Below are 21301 nucleotides of genomic sequence, written 5' to 3' on the forward strand. Positions count from 1 at the left end.
CTTCAGAAATCAGTCTAGTATGTTTCTTTATTATTTCTTTATTATTTTTAGTTCCTTTTTTTATTTATTTTTTATTTTGAGGAAAGTTGCGAAGCTTAATATTATTGAGTTTAGTTGTTCAGTTCAATTAATTATTTAGTTTAAAGCATTCTTGTTAAATGAAATAAGGAAACTATATTTTCAAAATAAAAATTTGATTGACCCCCAGCTTTTGAAAGATGCAGTAAGTGCTGTAAATCAATATTGCTTTAACATATAATACAACAAATAATCTATTTAAAAATTATTACATTTGTTCTGCGGTGCATTTCCAAAAACACCATTGGTCATTTATAGTTGCTAGTTTAGTATAGTAGTTCAGCGTTTGAATGTTTCCTATATCTACAGTATAGCTATTAACTAGTATTTGGAGACACACCATAAACTTCTAGGGTTGAAACCCACGAGTTATGTTAAGGAATCTGAATAAAGGAAGCAATTAAACAGAAAATAATAGAAACAGGGGAAAAGTCATTAAATCAAGTGGTCATGTTTAATGTATTATTCATTATCTAACATTCACTCAAACTGTCCATTAGCAGAATGTTTCACTTTAGTTAAAGCTTAGTTTACCTAAATATGAATATTCCTTGATAATTCACTCACCCACAGGTCATCCAAGATCTTGGAGCCCTTTTTTCTTCAGTCGAACTTTAAAGATTTTTAGCTGAATCTGTGGTTCGTGGTGGTTCATATAATGGCAGTGAATGGTGATAGATTTTAGATTAAAAATAAACACATACCAACGAGTGCAAATCAATAGCCTTGGCTCTTAATGACACACAGAAGTCTTGTGAAGCAAAATGATTAGTATGTGTAAGACATGGAACATTATTTAGAATAATATTAGCTTTAATCCACAGCCTGGTCAAACAGTTCTCTGCGCATATGCGAATGTAGTCTGGTTGTTTTTGATGAAGAAAGAGAATATCTATCAACAAACTGTGTTACCTGACCTACTGTCCAAGTGCACTTTTGCTTTTCCTCATCAAAAGTGAGCGGACTACATATACATATGCACCGAGAACTGTTTGACCAGGCTGTGGATTAAAGCTAATATTATTGTAAATAATGTTAAATTTCTTATATATTTCATAAAGTTTTTAGTCATATGGTCATCTGATAATTCATTTAGTTTCTCATGATTACAATTTTGACCAAAATAATTTAGTTTTTTATTATTTAAACTAACATTCATTAAAAAAAACATTTTAAATGAACGTTTTTTTTCTGAAAAAAACAGATTCAAGTTGTATAGATAAAGTCTCAACAAGGCTTTAAAGTAGAAATCATTGTATAACCCAGTAGTCTAAAATGGCGGTCATGAAGAGGATACAAAACAAAGAAACCCAGTGCGAGAGATACTTTGGATAGGGACACTATTGGAGGGAAAATGAATAGTCATTTAGAAGACAATTTAGTTGTCTCAAAGGTTTGATTTGTGGCGTGAAGTGTAGTAATGATGTCTTGTGTTTTGTCTGGAGCTGCATTCTCCTTTCCTTTCCTATTCCAAAGCTAAAAACGGGGAGTATATTACAAGATTCTGCTGAGTGTGCTCATGCGAAAATGATGATTGCTTTTTCAGAGCTGATCTGAACAGGTGTGTCAGATGCCTGTAAGACCATGAACCTCACAGAAAGCTCACTGATGGCTGGCTGAAGAGGCCTTTTGTCACAATAGAAACCAGCTGAACATAATGAACCAGTTTCAGTCAGATTTTAAGAATAGCCACATATGCAATAGTGAACGTGAATTTCAATTCCTCACCCTCATGTTGCTCTAAAACTAAAAAAAATTACTTAATGTTTAACATTTGAGGGGGTCTCTTTAATTTTAGCATCTTGACCCATCATTGACTTCCATTGGAAAATGCCCTGTTGGATCATGCATTTTGGAAGCCATTGACTTTTGTTTGCCAGTCAGACTTCAAGAATAGCCACATATGCAATAGTGAACATAAGTTTCAATTCCTCCCCCTTATGTTGTTCTAAAAGTCAAAATGAGCGTGTGTAGCATTTGACAGGGTCTCCAATTTTAGCATCTTGAACCATTGTTAACTTCCATTGGAAATTGTCCTGTTGGATCATGCATTTTGGAAGCCATTGACTTTTGTTTGCCAGTCAGAAATCAAGAATAGCCACATATTGCAACTGTGAATTTTAATTCCTCACTCTCAAGTTGCTCTAAAACAAAAAAATACATAAAAAATAACGTGTAACATTTGAGGGGGTCTCCAATTGTAGCATCTTGACCCATCATTGACTTCCATTGGAAAATGCCCAATTGGATCATGCCTTTTGGAAGCCATTGACTTTTGTTGGCCAGTCAGACTTCAAGAATAGCCACATTTGTAATAGTGAATGTGAATTTCAATTCCTCACCCTAATGTTGCTCAAAAATAAGTTCACATGTAACATTTAAGAGCAGGGGTCACCAACCTTTTGGAAACTGAGAGCTATTTCTTGGGTATCGTTTAATGTGAAGGGCTACCAGTTTGATACACACTTCCTAATAACAAATTTGCTCAATTTACTTTAAATTATATGTATTAATAATTAATGATATTCATCTATGTGAAGACACTGATCATGTTAATGATTTCTCACAATAGTTGTCAGCAATGATTGGAAACAGATAAATATCAACCAATGCAAGTGTGATTTAAATAGAATAGCTACAAAAAATATTAGATGCAGTTTACTGGTATGTGGTGCTATGGTAAGCTAATTTTATAACAGGTCCACGGGCAACTCATGTGATCCTCGTGGGCTACCTGGTGCCCGCGGGCACCATGTTGGTGACCCCTGTTTAAGAGGGTCTTTTTAATTTTAGCATCTTGACCCATCATTGACTTCCATTGGAAACTGCCCAATTGGATCATGCCTTTTGGAAGCCATTGACATTTGTTTGCCAGCACTGACATCTGACTAGTATCGTGGAAACAGGATCCCATTCGCCGGGTAGTTATGAGTCAGTGATCCATGTGCCAGAGTCTTACAGCTGGCAGAGGCCGCCTGACGCTCCAAATGCTAGGAATTCTGTGGCTTTCTTGTAAAGATTATCCAAGCATGACTGCTGTAGAGCTCTCGTAGAGGAGAATAAAATCGTGAGCAGTTTGCTGGGAATGCCATCAGCGAATGACATGAGTAATGCGGCAAATCAAACCCCTGACTCAGCATTTAATTTTACTTCATTAATAACGCAAGCTATTTAATGCAGCTGTGTTGCTTTTACATTGTACCTGCATTTATGGTTATGCATTGGTGTTCAGTGGCACACATATTTTACCTGCTTTTCACATTTAAATATCAATTCAGTTGAATAGTTGTCCATTTCATGAACATTTATTTATTAATTTTTCTTCGGCTTAGTCCCTTATTTATCAGGGGTGGCCACAGCAGAATGTACCACCAACTATTCTTAAGTATGTTCTACGCAACAAATGCCCTTCCAGCTGCAATCTAGTACTGAGAAACACCCATACACTCTCACATTCACTCACACACTTACAAACTACGGCCAATTTTGTTTACCCAATTCACTTTACCGTATGTTTTTTTTGGACTGTGGGTGAAACCGGAGCACCCAGAGGAAACCCATGCAGACGTGGGAAGAACATGCAAACTTCACACAGAAATATCTACTGGCCCAACTCGAGACTCAAACAACCTGTGAAGTGACAGTGCTAACGACTGAGCCATTTCATGAACATCAATGTGGGAAACACAGATGAAATTGTCGAATCATAGGATAAAACCAGAATTTAATGTATTATGTGTGCAGTGGCATGGAATAGACGACATTTGGATTATAAATAAGGAGTTAACAAGGCTTAACGCTTACTTTTTTCAGAAGGAGCACATGCACTCCTAAGTTGAAAAATTTAGAAGCACATTAAAGAATTTTAAGAGCGCAGTGGTAAAATAAATATTGTTTTTGCCTAATGAATGAAATAGAGGTATGTATTAGCCCTAAATGTATTAATGTACATGAGGAGATTTTTAGAAGCAAAGCAGTTTCATTCATTTGAATACAATAAGTTCAATATGTTTTATAACAGCTTAATTAGTATTTAATAATTATTTATATTTTTAGCTGTATGGCGTTTAGCTAGCGGTCCACAGCAGGACTGGGATCAAATTGCTCTAATGAAGGCCTGTCAAAACTGATCTGAATCAAGTCCTCAGTTGTGGACATGCCTAGCCAGCTTCTTCTTCAATTTTTGATCCAGTTTCGAGCTGAAAAAAATCTCTTTCACACTGGCCAGCAGAAACAGGAAGTTATTATTAAGTTATTGTTAAGTTAATAAAATGTGCAGTATAGTTAGTGCAAACATTCACATGACCAGAGCTTTTTAATCTGTATTTGTATCATAAGATTATGGCAATATCAATGGTGCCAAACAAAACATTATTAATTTTATAATAATATATATTGTACACACACTATGAAATATACTTGCAGTAGCTAGATTAAAACACCTTTTCTCCACAGCATATAAAATAATGTGACTTTTAAGAAGATTTTTATTAAAAAATTATTCGATTTTCATACCATATTCCACTGATTCCACCCTACTGTACTTCCCACATGGAAAAAGTAGGACAATGTAAAGAAAGACAAAAGTCCAAACTCATGTACAAAGCTGACACTGTTTTTCTCAACACTTAATCTTTCTGGGCTTTAAAAAGAAGAACTGAATATGGGAATCTCTCTATGAATTAAAGTTTCCTTCTGCCCCAAAGTAACATTATTTCCATTAAACTTTTATGGCCTTCCGCAACAAAATAATTTCCTAATGACTTCTTATTCTTATTTAACAGACATTTTGTTTTTGTTTAGCATTTAACACCATTTACATGACACTGTTTCGTTTCAGTGTGTTTAAGTAAAAAAATATATATATATCTTACAATCCATGTGCACCACTGACAGATCAAATCTGCTCTCTCTCTACTGTAGTGTTGGTGCTGCTGAGAGATTGAGATGCACAGGCCAAAGTTTGTGTATAAAGTAATGCAAAAATGCATATAATTAATATCGAAAGCAGAACCATAATCTCAGACATGTCCGGGGAAAAGAAGATGTCACCCAAATAATGAGCTGGGTCAGTCTATTTAGTAAAAGGCTTTTCTTTTCCGCGTGTCCTCATGCTCTTCTCAAAGCTACTACCAAACTCTGTGGGTCTGCATGCATGTATTTAGGCATTATTTGTAAGAAATATATATATTTTTATTCATGTTTTTATTTGAAGCAGTAAATTACTTCAGTTTTATTTTAATTTATTTATTTTAAATAAATAAATTATTTATTAAATTTTTTTTTATTTATTTTATTATAAATTGTTTATTGATTATTACAGCACCACCATGTTTGATACAATTTTACCAAATCATAAAAACAGAAATTCTGTATTAAGAAGCCGCATGGTGGCGCAGTGGGTAGCACTTTTGCCTCACAGCAAGAAGGTCCCTGGTTCGAGCCACGGCTGGGTCAGTTGGCATTTCTGTGTGGAGTTTGCATGTTCTCCTCGTGTTTGCGTGGGTTTCCTCCGGGTGCTCCAGTTTCCCCCACAAGTCCAAAGACATGCGCTTTAATAAAAGACATTCAAAATGTTAGTAAATTGCCAAACTATTGAAAAGCATGAATTCGATGATTACAACATGTTATTGCTACAATTTATTTAAAGCAATTAAAAGAAGTGCAAAAATTTTTTTGATGAAAATTAATTTAAATTTCTAACTAAATTCAGTGTTGTTGTGGACCTTATTTCTACTTTAATTGTATAATTAAATAAAAAATTCTAAAATAAAAATTTGAGTGCATGATTAAAGGTCCTTTGAAATACTTTGAAATATGCCTTCTTATTCGATGTTTAACATAGGGTGCATCCCAAATAGCATACTTATGCACTATTCTACTCCATATTGTATAAATAGTTTAAGTTGTCCGTTCACACTGAAAGCTCTAAAAATAATAAGTGTGAAATGAAGTGTGTAATGATGGGCACTTCACGCACTCAAAGGCCGCTGCTTTGTTCACGTATCAGAAGGGGCAGAGCTTTCGAGCACACATTTTGAATGTGGTTGTACTTATGGCAGGTATTATTTGGTACTTTGGTAATTTATTTTGCTTATTTGGCAACCGTCAAACGTCTTCTAGGAAATGGTTTGAATTTCCGCTTAGTAAAAAAAACATTAACGTTTCATTTAGGATGACACTACATACATATACTATGCTGTTGAGTGCGTAAGGGCATAAGTGCCCTTTGGGATGGAGCTAATCTCAACCGAAACACGAAGAGAGGGTGGGACATAGTATAGCTCCTCCCCTCTTTTAAAAACAGCCAATAGTGTTTTGTTTTATCACCGCTCTGCCAGTGCGAGTGGATTAGCTTAAGCATATCAAATGAAAAGCAATTCAGAAGCGTCTTGAAGGTGGCGGGGCATGTCAGATACTAGAGAGCATTTGATTGGTTATGATTTGATGAGACACTGGTGATGTGAAAAAAATTCAACCCATTTAGGCAGAAGTGACAAACTACAAGCTTTATATGTTTATTACAGTTTTATATTTTCTAAACACAAATTTTGTCACTGTTTTGGAGCACAATAGCTTATAGACATCTAAAAATCAAACAATACTAATACTAACATCTAAAAAAACTCAATGGGATCTTAAATTATTGATTGTGCTTTTCTTTTTTTTATCACTTTAAATAGTGTATTTTCTGATTGTTTATTTCTATTGTTAAGCAGCAAAGGCCTTTTTGTAACAAGAAGAGCTAAAAACATAACAACATGTCCACTCTTATGTTTATCCAGTAGTTAATTCTCTTGGTGAGAACAGGCATTAAGCTGTACTTGTAAGTGATTTCCTTGAAGCAGCTCGGCAGATGAAAGCATGAGAGCATTTGTGTGTGGTGGAAGTGGTGGGTGTGACCCCAGCTGCTGTGGAGATGTGCCCGGGGCAGCTGGGAGAGCTCAGTGTCAGCAGGGAGGACTTCACAGTAGCACTAAAACCCTTAAGAGACCCAGACACTCCCCTTTTCAAGCCACCATAAACAGCTCATTTACGACTTTTTTTTTCTTTTCTTTTTTGGAAAGTACACTGTAACAAATGCTGGGTTCAACACAATTTCTTCATGTTGTCCCAAAACAAATCCTTTAAGTTGCCTGTGTTTGCAAGTGTTTGTACATTTAAGTGTATTGAATATAAAACAATTAAACTGTCCCCCCAAAAAACTTAAAATCGTGTTGATTCTGAGCTTTTTATCCTGTAATTTTCAAATAAAGATACACAATTAATAGACTAACACAAAGATACTCCATTACAGTGCAATATACAATCAAATTACTATTAACAAAAGAAAGCGTCCCGAAGAGAAGTCTGTTTTGGTGTAAAGTGAATTAATTGTATTTACTTTTTAATTCGTTTTATAAATGTCAACACTGGTGATGGTTTTTAAGCCCTTACGCCTCATTTACACAGGAAGTCAGCGTCAACGCTTCCCATTCACTTTGTGGATTCGTCAGCGCTTCTTCAGTGGTGTTGCTCGCTACAGAAGTTGGGACTTTCTCAACTTTTCAATCGCCAATAGAAGCATCAACCAATTAGATTCCTGTATGCAAATATGCCAGCTCAGACAGTAGCTGATTGCTGACTAATTTCATTGGCTGACGCTGCTATGATGATCGCGTCAGCTCCAACATCAGACATGCCCTCTGTCAAGCATTGACGCTGAAGCCAATCTAATACAAAATGGGTAATTTACACAATATTCAAATTTAAAGGGCCATGAAACCCCCCTGTCTCAGCAGGGTGTTTTCACACCTCTAGTTTGAAAGAAATCATGAAAGTCCAGCTTTGTTTAGGTGGGAGTTTTGAGTGACTAAAAAAGGAAGGGTTTGCATGAAAAGGGGAGTTTCATTACATGCACGTGCTGATTTTCACACCAGCAACACAAACACAGATGTGTGGGAAGATAGACAGTGATTCGGAGAGCAGCATTTACAGCGAATCTAAGAGCTGTGTAGAAGTGGAGGATTTTCAATCTTTGATATTGGAGTGATATCACTGTAACCTTAACTAAATAAATTTTTGACTAAGAAATGACTTTAAATACTGAAAGAGTACTGCTGACGATACTAACTGACTTTGCCATCTGAATAAACCTTAACAAAGAACATTAATCGCACACTTATTAAATCTGTAGAGACAGGGCAATCAACCCAAACTAGAACGGCATCTTTTTTTTAAAATTCCGGATTTCACCATATTCAAAAAGCTCTTGGGTAAAAAAGTTACCTTACGAACATATTTTGTCACGTGTTAGCAGACCACTTTAATCCACACGCTAGCTGTGCTCTCATTGTGAGAAAATGGAAACAAAACCTTGGTTGTAACAGATACTGTAATAGACGTCTTCAAAGCTATATCATGCATGTTAATGAAGTTGCATCTCATTCACAATAGAGCGCGCTAATTGGTTCAAACCAAGTCTTTCTTTTGATTTAATTCACACACACATGATAAAAACTCAATGATGTCAATTTGTACCGACCGGTACAGACAGCCAATCTCCATGCTGGAATTTACACAGAAAATAGAAGTTGCCACATTAGGAGAAGGCCTGTTTTAGTATATAATAACTTGCGTATTAATACACGTAGACAAAACACATTGTGCGCAGTCATGTCTTCTTGCTTTTGAAGGTGTTAGATTTAGAATTCTTAGTTGATTTTTTGATATTGTTTTGATGCACATACTGGAATTTATTCAGTAAATTCATTTCTACCAGAAAGACTTTAGGAGGCAGATAAACGTTTGAACATTTATTGTGAATTGTTTGCATAAATGCGAGTTCATTACGATCCTTTCATAGAGTCCTTTGGCGTAAGCCCTGTCTATAGTGCAGAACTCTGGATAAGCTGGCAGATCCTGTCTGAAGATGAAGGCAGGGCGAAGCCAACCCCTTGAGTGGAGACGAGGCCGACCTGGTGGTGATGGTGATAGGGAGGATGGAGGGAAGCCTCCGCAACATCACCTGAGTACAGCAAAACAGATTGTTTAGATGGGCTTATATACATGGCTTGCTTGGTTGTTATAGGCTGACGAGATAATTATTATGAATGACGTGACATCTCAGTCTTCCTGGTAGAACTATCGCTAAAGCTTTCATTTCCATCATTGTTTATGTCCATTTTGTCTTATTGGATAAAAGTTGTGTGCATATCTATTTATGTGCATTATTAAAATGTATGCACATCTTGGAGTTTACATCCAGGTTTTTGTATGCGATATTCCAAAATGTTGTGTCAAACATTCTTTAAATATCTTTTTGTTGTGCTGAATTTACAAATTTATTATTTAAAATTAACATTTTACTTTGATCTCCCTCATTTGTATTACCAATGAGTAGCGTAAGGGCGTGGCGGTGGCACAGTGGGTAGCGATGTCGCCTCACAGCAAGAAGGTTGCTGGTTCGAGCCCTGGCTGCATTTCTTTGAGGAGATTGCATGTTCTCCCCATGTTTGCTCCCCTTTCCCCCCCACAAGACCAAATACATGCGCTATGGGTGAATTGGGTAAGCTAAATTGTCTGTAGTGTAAGTGTGAATGAGAGTGTATGGGTGTTTCCCAGTACTTGGTTGCAGCTGAAAGGGCATACGCTGCGTAAAACATATGCTGGATAAGTTGGTTGGAGTAATATTACATCATTATGTGACACATCTCTCAGAATAAAGATCAGTTCAGATTTATGCAGATCAGACAGAATATGACTGATCTTCCTTAAAATCCTTTCACTCAGAGCTAAGATACACTGCACAAATGACATGCTCTGTCAATCAAGTTGTCGTATCACTCCATTCAGAGATAAAATGCTTCGGTTAGTGTGAATATGCTGTTTGTTTGGTTGGGAAAACTTTTTTATTGGGTAATAGTTTTTGTCTTGACAGGCAGGACAAGAGAAAACAAACACAAAAAAGAACAAGAATTTCTGGAAACTTAAAGAGCATAGAGAACGTGTTTGGTAACTCGCCAACCGCTGTTAACAAAAATTAATTCCAACTGCTTTTGCATGGAAACTATTTACTTTTTTCCCTTTCACAATGCTTAAGTTCTGTCCGCTGTGAGTGAACATCTGAGAGATTAGCATCACATTCCTTTACTGATGTATATCGGCCATTAACGCAACACACTGCTTTGTTTGTTCCTTTCTCAGGGTTTGCTAAATAAATAAGATGCTGTTGTTGAATGCCACTACAAGCACTCCTGTTTAAACTATTTGAGGTCGCTATTCTTTTATTGAATTATACAATGCTTAAGCGGAGATGAGTTAAATACTTTTGGTCTTTGTTTTGCTAATAATCCCCATTTATGTGTCACAGATTGTAAAACAATATTAAGCAGATATTTTTTATAATAATAATAAAAAAGTTGATTTTAAAATGATTTTGTGACACTGACTGAAGTGAGTAATGGTTGCTTAAAGCTTGTGCTTGACCATCACAGGAATAATTAATGTTTTTAAAACATTAAAATAGAAAACCATGTATTTTTATACATAATTGACATTATACTTCTTCATTTTTATTGTTATTTTGTGTGTGTTTGATTGTGTGTGTGTAAATTTTGTTCCTTTTTTAATGGGGGCAGGAATGGGAGCAATATTTGTTTCTATTCTCCATCTTTCGGATGAGATGTTAAACAGAGGTCCCGACTCTCTATGGTCGTTAAAAATCCCAGGATGTCTTTCGTAAAAGAGTAGGGGTTTAACCCCGGCATCCCGGCCAAATTTGCCCACTGGCCTCCATCCATCATGGCCTCCTAACCATCCCCATATCATAATTGGCTTCATCACCAATCAGCTGGTGTGTGGTGACATTAAGCCTGGTTTATACTTCTGCGTCAAGTGACCGGCTTAACCCAGGGCGCATGCAACGCCCGTAGCTGTGCATTTATATTTCTGCGCGCTGTCTCTGTTGGTCTGCATTAACACTTCCGAAACGCCAGTTGGCAGTGAGGTGTAAATGTCCCTCTGTCGAGTTTCTTCGCTGCTGTTTTGCTTTTCCTGAACACTTCCAGGATGTACTAGTTGCTCAAACTCGCTCATTTTGAGGCAGTAACCGGCAGACGTGCAACAACCTTAACAATGAGGTAAACACAGAACTAAACTTTCCATCCAGAGCTCCTTCATGGGACTCCACACTTGGAAACAATCGCTCCATTGGGCTTGCGCCATTCGCGCGGCTCTCGGTCCCACCCAGACTCGTCAGCGCTACCAAGCCGACCAATCACAGAGCTTGCGCTACGCGTCGTTGCAACAAGCAGTTAAATTTTTTAAGAGGTGCACGACAGCGACGCCGACGGCCACGGTGTAGGGCTATGCGTCAACACCGTAGGATACGCAAACGTTTGACGCAGAAGTATAAATCAGCCTTTTGTCTTCCTGGTAGAACTAGCTACATATCTGAATAACTTTTGTAATGAAAACATGCTGCCTTGAAAGCTAAAAGTTCAATTTTTTCAATAAGAAACTATATTTAAAATTATATGTGATTCTTTAAATTTTATAAAATGTTTTTTTGTTTTGTTTTTTTGAAAAAGAAAAAAAATACACATCCCTTACAAATTCTTTGCTCCACGTTCTTATACTGTTAGTATACACTGAGACTACTATATCCTAGCAATCTCTAGCCATACATTTTCTGTTCCTACAGTAGATGAAAGTTTAGACAAGCCCTACAGGTTTAGATGATTCAGTGCTCGTCTCTTCCTTCTTTTCTTTGTCTTTTTTTTTCCATTTTTTTTAACATGAAAAGCAAAAGGGTATCATGTGGACGAAGATTGTTATTATTTTATGTTTGTCAAAGGGCCATTACCTAATGCTCACATCACTATCATGAGAATGAAGAAAACATGATGTCATGGCGTGAACTTGCAGCTTCCTCATTGATCAGATTCAGCATTGTAGTACTTAACCACTTTTTTGCTTTAGAAGTGTGTGTGTGTTTGTGTGAGTGCGTGTGTGCGTGCGTGTGTGTACCTTGTATGATCTTCCAATGTTAGTCTGCAGTGCTAAGTGTCTACCAGCAGATGGTGTGAAGATGCAATCTCACTTCCACACACTCATTTGTCACCATCTCAGACAGAATGAATGAATGAATGAATGAATGAATGAATGAATGAATGAATGAATGAATGAATGAAAAAAGCACACATGATCTGTTAGTGATCTGTTAGTGTTGCCTTTTGCCTCCACCTGTTTTTATAAAATGTAATTGTGCATGTAATATTAAAGTACTAAAATATCACAGGCATTTCTAAGTTTTATGAGACATTTTAATAAATATTTTTTTGCAGAACACTACTATATTTCTACATATTTTATACGTTATTTTTCTAATTTCTATGTTAATCCATCAATATCAAACCACAACCATATAATTTGCAGATTGCATTTGTACACGCCCACTTTTTCAGGTGTTTTTCACACGGGGTTTTAGGGCTCTGATTTCTTCAATGCAAAATTCAAAGCCAAAATTGGACAATCCAGATAATAAAACAGAGTTTGCTAACAAGGTAAAGGGATAGTTCACCCAAAAATAAAGTTTACAGTGAATTTACTCAACTATTGAAGATCCTTAATGATTCGAAGAAAGCAAGTAAGGGTCACAGATTATTGAGATTAAAAACAAACACATGCAAACAAGTTAAAATTAACACCAATGGCTACTGATCGCTGAGGTGTTATAACGCGAAACTTTTTATTTTAGAGGGTATACGCTTCAATCCACAGCCTGGTCAAGCAGTTTTCAGCATATGCACAAGTAAAGTAAGTGCTAGTTTATGTTTTAAAACATCGACAAGCTCTCGTTTCTTGTTCTGCCACCCATTTGGTTTGTTCATGCAGCAGCAGCCAATGTAGCAACACCGTTGGGGTTTTTTGCTGATGGCTTGGTATGTCTTAAGAGCTCAGTGTATCATCAGGGATTGATTTGGGCTTGTTTGTATGTGTTTTTTTTTTTTTATCTCAAAAACTGGTGTCCATTGACTTACATTATACAAATTGGAAAAAAACACCACGGGTTCAGGTAAAAATCTTCTTTATTATTCAACCTAAAAAATACTCATGGATGAGTAGATTAAATGTACATTTTCATTTCTGGGTGAACCATCCCGTTTAACCTGTTTATTCGCTTTAACAGTTTGTATCATTGTATATTAGAAAAGTTATTGTTATTACATTTTCATATAGAAACACAGTGTCAACAGCCTGTCTTATTAAAAATCTGCTTATATTTTTAATTATAGTTTTATTTTAGTTTTGTTTTAGCCTATATGTCACGAAAAACACTCCATAGTTCACTTCACAAAAAACTTCACTTCCAAAAATGTTCAATTAATTGTTATTTAAGGAACACTTCACTTTTTTAGAAAATCATTTTACACAGTTTTGGAGCTACCACTGAAAATGAACGATCACCCCATTGTTTGTACCTGGGTCTGGGGACCTCCTGCAACAACTGACCTGCTGATCGTAGGGCCCTGTTCAGTTTATGAACCTTTAAAGTCTCACATAAATATGAAGGTGCAAGACCATTAACTGCATTAAAAACAAACAAAAGTAGTTAAAAATAAATTCTGAATTTAACAGGGAGCCGGTGAAGAGAGTAAAAAAACAGGTGTAATGTGCTCATGTTTGCAACTATTCGTCAGCACACGAGCATTTTGCACTAGTTGTAACTGATGGAGTAGGGTTTGGTTAATTCCAACATAGAGTGCATTGCAATAGTCCAGACGAGAACTGATAAAAGCATGAATGGCTTTTTCTAGGTCATGCTGGCTCATAAATGGCAAGAAGGCGAAGCTGAAAAAAGCTAGCCTTGAACACTGAATATACCTGTTTATTAAAATTTAAACTACTGTTCAAGTTCACACCCAAATTTTAAACTACATGGCTAAAATGTGGGGAAGATAATTTGAGGGTAACTTGGTTAGAATTGCCAAGCACAATACACTGTTTTGTCTTCGTTCAGACAAAGACTTTTACCATTTTTTATAGGTGGGCATAGATTTTTTTTAAAATCTAGATTAATCTCTAAATTAGTCTAGATTAAAATGGCTCATTTGAATTCTGCCAAAGGCATTCAGAATATGTGTGCTACCCAAATAATAAGTCTTTGAGAACGAGTTTCTCAAGCCAGGTGGCACATTATACCAGAGACTCCTCTCCTGTTTCCAAAATGCATCACAAACTGCTTAAGAAACTGTTCCAATATGATAATTGGTGATGAAAGTAAATGATGTTCAATAAGATGTACTTGTGTTTACTAACTGTTTATTCAGTTAAACATGAATCTTAAACTGTTTTGTAGGCCTACATAAGCTCCAAACAGTGATTTTTGATTACCTCAATCCGACTTAAGTCATAACTGAACTAAACAGAAATGCAATTAAGACATGTGGAGTATGCAGATATTAGTGGCATTATATAAACTATTACCGACATGTAGGACTTTTTACCATATTTTCCGACTAGATCCACACACGCAGCTGTCAGTAAAGGGCTACACACACACACACATTGCAAAATTCAATGTTTTCTTTCCATTTGGTGTGCGTTTAAATTTCGTGACACTCTTACCAGTCCTTACTACTTATTTGCCTCTAATACCCCAGATTGTCACGGGGGATGAATAAAATGTTCATGAGTGAAAGTTAACCGCCGAACTGCAGTTAAAGTCAGGCATCCTGCTGATTTGATTCAGAAGGGCACTTTTTTTAGACGGCTCGATGGCCAGGTATACATCCACACTAAAATATCAGGGTGAAAGTCCTCATAGCTTGCGTAGAATAGATATACACTGTAAACGATTTCTGTTGTTTTCACGGTATTATACTGCATTTCTCAACAGTTATTTACTGTATAAGCTGTGTACAGTGTGTTACTGTATATATTGCTGTTTTCACAGCATGATAATGTATTCTCAACATTTCCATACTGTGAACATGATTAACAGTATGCTACTGCAGATTTTACAATGAATTTTGGGAAAAAATCAGTTACTGTGCATCTAAATACAGTACTGCAAATGACCATGAAAAACTCTACACACACTTTATATTATTATTATTATGTTTATTTATTTTTGACAAAGTATTTTGTGAAGAAAAATAAAATAACCAGTTTCTTCAGACTGTTCAGTGCATAAAACTGTCCCCTGGTTTTCCATATTTGGGTGTACTGCACCTTAATTTTATAAGGTTAACATGAAAATATTAAATCATTTTTAATCAACATAACTTTGTGCTTAACCAAAACGTAAACTGGAACAAAAGTAATTGATTCATCATGAAACCAAAGTCAGCTTAAATGTCATATTGACCAGCCTGCTTTAGACGGATTCATGAGGTTTGGGCAACCGTCATCACCATGGAGGTCACATATCTCCGCATTTTCAAAACAATATTTTAAAATACCCACCATCTCTATAAATAAACCACAGACTTGAGTTAAAAACAATTACATTCCCGCATGAAAAACGGTTAAAACTAAATTTTATAACACATTCATTATAGAGCCATCTAAGACCGGGGCAAGTCTCACATGTCTAGCCGATTATAACCTCGTTTCGCCGGATACATGAGTGATGATGGACACCCTGGAGGTCAGAATCTGCTATCGGCAAAGCACTAAAATTTACGCATGATATCTATAAATAAACCACAGATTTGAGTTTGTAAGAACTACATTCTCGCATGAAACACTGTTAAAATTTCATTTCGTGACATATTAAACGCAATATTTATAATATTAGCTGGGCTTTCTCATCCGCCATTACCATTTGCTTGTAGATGTGAAATGAATTCTGGGAGAAAAAAAAAATTTATATATAATTCTCAAAACACTTCAAACGAACTTTATTCTTATTGTCAAGGTCAGATATATGTAATAATTTCGCTGGTAAAGTGAATAAAAAACAATGTTACTATATTGTAATCAATATAACGTTTGCACTGGTTCGGTTCAGCATTCGAGCAACTCAAAATCGTATTGAACCGAATTGAACCGTTTGCTCGGGAATTATTTGATCACACGTGTTCACAAGCACATTCAGCAATATGCAATTAGTGTATAATTAGTGTATAAATGCGTGTGGCCAAGCAGTATAACGAAATAGTAATGAATCATATACAAAAAGGAATCGGTTTTAGGCGGATTTGATTCTTTACTGTGCACTAAGGAGCCGATTCATAGAACCGAACGGACACGACTCGACATGCAGGCAACGGCTCTCCTAATTTGAAATTCACCTGTCGTCTTTCATCCAGCGAATTCATCCTCGGTAAGTGTTTTAAAGTCAAATTCTGTCCGTTAAAGGATTGTTTTATAAGTATTTCTGTGTATTGTGTGTGTAATTTAAAAGAATTAACCAAGTGACATTAGTTGTAGGTTCTTATGTGACGCTATCCGTTAACAAACGGTATTTTAAACAAGAAATAACAGACGCCAGGCGGTCATTGTAGTGTTTGCGAGGTATTAGATACAGTGAGTTTATCTTGAGTGAGTTTTTGACCATACGTTAAGTTACCTGAAAAAAACATAACTTTAACTTATTGTAACTGCATTAATGAATTCTCTATTTCAGCACAACACTGAGATGAAGGCGAAGTCACCATGAAAAGTTAAACGTTTACCGTTAAGGTAAGCTCTGGTCTTCACATAGTCATTATGACTAAGCTATCATTATGGTAAAATTTTTCAACTGTAAGTTAGTTATTTAAACTAAACTCATAATGAAATGAGTCTTAACTGTTTTATTAAATGGAGCTGAAAATTAAATGCAGTTTAATTATTTTAAGCTAACGTTAATATTAACAAAATACATATTAATTGTCTATTTCTCAATAATGTTAATGAGCTTGATGTATAGTGTGTCATTAACTGTACATTTAATTTTTGGTGTTCAGGTGTACCTGAGGTGAGTGTACGTTCTGAGTACACAGATATAAGCCAAAGTCATTATCACTATATATATATATATATATATATATATATATATATATATATATATATATATATATATATATATATATATATCCATCCTATTCTAAGAGAAATTGATGGGGTCAGGGAATGATTTGTGTACAAATGTATTTTAACCCCATACAGATTGGTATGGTTGTACCATAGATTTAGATTAATTAATGTTAAGTCTTATTTTACTCTTATTATATTTATCTGTTTTTCAGCTACAGTAATTGATGTTGAAAAACTGATGCTACCAATCACTCCTCACTTGATTGTTCAAGGTAATGTTGATGTCTTCCTCATTTTGATTAGATTTTTAAATGTCAAGTTGTTCACAGATTTGTTGTGAGGAGTTTCATGTACAACCTCTTTTTCTTCTTCCAGCAGTTCTTAAGATTAAAAAAATCTGGTGTTAAAACAGCCACGCCTATGCTATCTGCCTACCAAGTGCTGAGTAAATATTAGACAAACATTTTTTTCTATAACTGTTGTCTTTATGTTTATTTGCAATTTTACTGGGCGTATGTGTTTTTTTTTTTCAAACAGCCTGGAAACTGTAAGTTTAGTTCAATATGTTATTTTATGCTATTCATTTTTGTGTTAACATAGATTGCATGGTGAAGCTATCGTTTTATAGTGGGAAAATGTAAAAGAGAATCACTGAATACAATGGCATAATGATTCTGCTTGTTCAAAGAAAGTACTTGATTTAGTTTTCCTCAAGCGACACATCAGTTTTTATGACTATTGCTTGACACTTGAATTGAAGGGACAGTTCACCCCAAAATGAAAATAATAGCATCTTTGGCATCCTCCACTTGTTTCAAAATAGTTATACATTTAATTTGTTCCGTTGAACACAAACTCGTATTTTTTAAAGAAATTTGGTTCAAATATGGATGTCAATAGTTACTGGTTACTAACATTCTTCAAAATATCTGCTTTAGTGTTTAACAGAAATTTAAACGGATTTAAAACACATGGAGTAATGGTGGCAAAAAAGTAAACTATCCTTTTAAATATTTTATTCTGAGACTTATTTATATATGTCTTGTCTTTTGCCATATTGTCTTTCTAGCTCAGATTGTGATGAACCTGGAATGTGACACCAGTTACTCTTAAGACAAGAACCGAATAAAGCACAGATGTGGAGGGATTTGCAGCCAAACTAACTGGAGGGAAGGAACCTTTAGGTAAAAGCACCTGCTTTATTTAGATCTGAAGTATTTTATTTGACATAGAGATTTATTGTTTTAATTCTAATTTAAAGCAAACAAGGTTGAGCACCCCTGGTCTAAAAGCTCAAAAATGCTGTTTCCGTGATAAGGTTAAATGTAGTTCAGAAATAGATTCATTAGGATCAATGCTTAAAGTAAACATTTTCTTCTCTCTGTAGACCAAACATGTTTACTATCCTCACATTTTAATAAATTGTTTCTGTTTTTGTTTCTTACAGTGTGGGTGAACATACTACCTGGATGTCCAACAAAGGCTGCACAAGAGCTCATTTGATAGCACATATTCTGTCCTGTCTACATCTCTGATGACCTGGAAGTGCTTCGACATCAGTGAGTAATACATCTTTATATTGTCATGCATACAGGATTTCTGTAAGCTTAGCTTTAATGTTAGTTTCTGAGTACACAGATATACAGATAAGTTAATGTTAATGAGCTTGATGTATAGTGTGTCATTAACTGTGTCATTGTCAGCAGTGACTGTTTTAAAAAATTAAGTATTTAAATTATTCTCAACGTTTTACTGATGCTGTGCACAGTAACGTCATGATGATTTAGTTTGAGGAAATGTCACTAGAGGGTTTGTATAAAAAATAAATAAAAATAAATAAATAAATAAATAAATTGTATGAAATGACTCGATAAAATGTTTATTTGTCTCGCTGACATGCCATCACGGCTGCATATTAAAATACAGTAATACGAATTTACATTTTACATTTACATTTAGTCATTTAGCAGACGCTTTTATCCAAAGCGACTTACAAATGAGGACAAGGAAGCAATTTACACAACTAAGAACAACAATGAATAAGTGCTATAGACAAGTTTCAGGTCTGTAAAGTCTAAGAAGGGAAGTATTAGTAGTATTAGTATTTTTTTTTTTTTTTTTTTTGTATAGTTAGTGTGATATTCAGAATTGACAGCAGAATATTACCACAAACATTTCATGAAGTAGGCTAGACTGCTCTTTAGTTCTCTACTCAACTTTAACACATTTCCTCGTGTCGCTGAGCCTCTCTGCAGATTTTGCCTAAAATTAATGCTTAGTGATTACTTTGTTTTATGCAAACCAAATATCAGTAACTCATCATTAGCATTATTTTAAAAAATCACCCACGGCTTTCATGTTCTCTAACGCAATCTTATCTGTAAGTTAGAAGTGGATTTATACGTGTTAAAAGCCTAAAAGTATTTAATTAACATTAGTCACGTTAAATTAGATTATTTTTATTTATTTAATTTTAAATATGTAGCCTCTTAAAGTGAGAATGAACTGTGTTTACCCCTCTTAAATCCGTGGAAGCACTAGTAGTGTGATCATGGAATCAGATATTCGAGCTATACAGAGTCGGACATTAAGTTAAGATGAGACTTTATTTTTTACACACCTGTGTGGACACCTGACTAGCGATCTTCAAGAACAATGCCCGCTGATCTTTTCCCCATTAACGTTAGTGTAATTTCGAATTGACAACAAACTGTATTTCACCAACAAAAACAATTAAAAAAACTGTTATATATATATTATAACTGTTATATATATTTATATATATATATATATATATATATATATATATATATATATATATATATATATATATATATAAAAACAACAGTGCAGTGTTTCGTTTCTGAATGAATTAAATGGTTTGAGGGATGATCAGTTTTTACTTCAGTGATTGATTTTGCTTGTCATTTTTGCAGGATCATCAGAAGTGCTCCAGCCCTTTTTCACTGTCCCTTTCCACATCATTTGGCCTTCATCATTTCCTGTCTTGTAGCAGTATTTTCACCTGTTTTTAAAATATAATAATTTTTGATGCATTAATTGTTGACTGGTTTTAATGATCAATTGTTTATTAGGGTTCTGTTGCTTTGTTATATTGAATAATTGCTACTGTTTTAGCATGGTTTACACAATAAACCTTTATTGTGAAGTTAAAGTTTCAGTTTCTTTATTTTTCTTGTATTTCTTGAACAGTTAAAATAACACTTGTGCAATTTTTGAACATTTTTACCCATTATAAAGTAGCACTATTAAATAAAATAAAATAACATTTAATAACTGTAAAATACTATACAGTAATAATGAAAGTAACGTTAAAATACCGTAGTTCTTCATGGTAAAAATGTACAATAAAATACTGTTTTCAGTTTTGCAGTATGTGTATCACTACTGTAATTGGTGTTACAGTAAAAATCAACAACAGTAAAATGATGTATTACATTTTACAGTAAATGTAATACTAATGTAATTAGTATTACAGTAATGTTACTGTTTTATGAAATACAGCAGCTACTGGATAATTGTTGCCAGTAACTTACTGTTAATTTAACAAGAAATCGTTTACAGTGTAGCTCTCAAACCAACTTTGTGAATAGATCAACGGCGGATTTTTTTTTTAGCAGATAGCGGCCCACCACTACCATTTTTAATACATTTATCTCCAGGTCTAGCAGAAGCACTTTTATCTTAGTTTAGCTTTGCATAAATCATTGAATTGGATTAAACCATTAGCATCTTGCTCAAAAATTTCTAAAATAGATCATTTTTCTATGTAAAGCTTGACTCTTCTGCAGTTCTATAGTGTACTAAGACCAACAGAAAGTGAAAAGTTGCTATTTTCAAGCTCTTTGTTAACTGTTAATACTGTTGACTTTATGTGACCTGTAAGTGAGTGCTCCATTAAATTTAGAAAAATGCCCAACTCTAATACAATACTTAAAGACCATCCCCAAAAGCGCTATACAAGCTGAAATTGAGGTATGCGTTGTTGTTGCTGTTAAGGTAATCTCAAATATTGCAAGCAGATTTGCTGAGTGTCAGGGAATCATCTTGAGATCTCTGCAGTGCCATCCTGAAAACATATTTGCATTTTAGTGAATCGGGAACACTGAGGTGCAGTCTTGTACCAGTCCTACCAGAGCAGCACTGCAGTAAACAAACAAACAAACAAACAAACCCCTCCCCCTCTCTTTTCCTT

At 35.0% G+C, this 21301-nt stretch overlaps 2 protein-coding genes and 2 long non-coding RNA genes across 17 annotated transcripts in view; 3 read left to right on the forward strand and 1 right to left on the reverse strand.

Annotated features, from left to right (window-relative positions):
• LOC147842141 (uncharacterized) overlaps nucleotides 1-21301 on the reverse strand; it is a 1078568-nt gene that overhangs the window by 227064 nt on the left and 830203 nt on the right. The gene's annotated exons all lie outside the window — the stretch shown is intronic.
• The window catches only part of fryb (furry homolog b (Drosophila)), a 127751-nt gene that overhangs the window by 15031 nt on the left and 91419 nt on the right, over nucleotides 1-21301 (forward strand). The gene's annotated exons all lie outside the window — the stretch shown is intronic.
• Nucleotides 2359-11452, forward strand: LOC147842142 (uncharacterized). The gene is made up of 2 exons (XR_015501369.1): nucleotides 2359-5107; nucleotides 5739-11452. It is a non-coding gene; the product is annotated as an uncharacterized LOC147842142 (long non-coding RNA).
• LOC147842143 (uncharacterized) lies at nucleotides 15442-20260 on the forward strand. Of its 3 annotated transcripts, none has more exons than XR_015501355.1 (7): nucleotides 15442-16390; nucleotides 16694-16749; nucleotides 17298-17357; nucleotides 17464-17530; nucleotides 18155-18269; nucleotides 18533-18644; nucleotides 20022-20260. It is a non-coding gene; the product is annotated as an uncharacterized LOC147842143 (long non-coding RNA). The 3 variants fall into 3 exon arrangements; XR_015501357.1 differs by lacking the exon at nucleotides 15442-16390 and adding an exon at nucleotides 16430-16593; XR_015501356.1 differs by lacking the exon at nucleotides 17464-17530.

This window comes from Danio rerio, chromosome 10 (genome assembly GCF_052040795.2).
Source record: "Danio rerio strain M-AB ecotype USA chromosome 10, GRCz13ab, whole genome shotgun sequence".
NCBI lineage: Eukaryota > Metazoa > Chordata > Actinopteri > Cypriniformes > Danionidae > Danio > Danio rerio.